This window comes from Camellia sinensis, chromosome 12 (genome assembly GCF_055761805.1).
Source record: "Camellia sinensis isolate YWXY chromosome 12, ASM5576180v1, whole genome shotgun sequence".
Lineage (NCBI taxonomy): Eukaryota > Viridiplantae > Streptophyta > Magnoliopsida > Ericales > Theaceae > Camellia > Camellia sinensis.
Genome location: NC_138972.1, coordinates 24,812,501 through 24,812,860, shown reverse-complemented (window position 1 = coordinate 24,812,860; position 360 = coordinate 24,812,501). Strand labels below are relative to the sequence as shown.

General features: G+C 55.3%; 1 non-coding gene across 1 annotated transcript in view; it reads left to right on the top strand.

Moving 5' to 3' along the window:
• The first annotated feature begins 285 nt into the window (after positions 1-285).
• LOC145805012 (18S ribosomal RNA) overlaps positions 286-360 on the top strand; it is a 1,800-nt gene continuing 1,725 nt past the window's right edge. Inside the window, exon 1 of the ribosomal RNA XR_014347696.1 lies at positions 286-360. This exon is cut by the window's right edge and continues 1,725 nt beyond it. This is a non-coding gene — a ribosomal RNA (18S ribosomal RNA).

Below are 360 nucleotides of genomic sequence, written 5' to 3'. Positions count from 1 at the left end.
TCGTGTGCCTATATTCGTCTCACCACCTCGTGGCACTGGGGGAACCCCGAAGTATCTCCCGTGTTCCATGATGTCCTCTCACGCTGTCGTGTCGGTGGCATAGCCCGCGGGCAGTTATGCTCATGCTCTCGGATTCGGAGCCTTGTGCGGGTACACGGGGTCTTCGACCTCCGTTTCCCCGCCAAGCTTTGGTCGCTCGTTGCGGGCTACTGCCGCGCCTGCCTCTGACCGTGCCGGCTCTTTCGGTCGGGCTTATGCAGTGCCGGTGTTGTAAAAAAGGAATGCTACCTGGTACAGTAGTCATATGCTTATCTTAGAGATTAAGCCATGCATGTGTAAGTATGAACTAATTCAGACTGT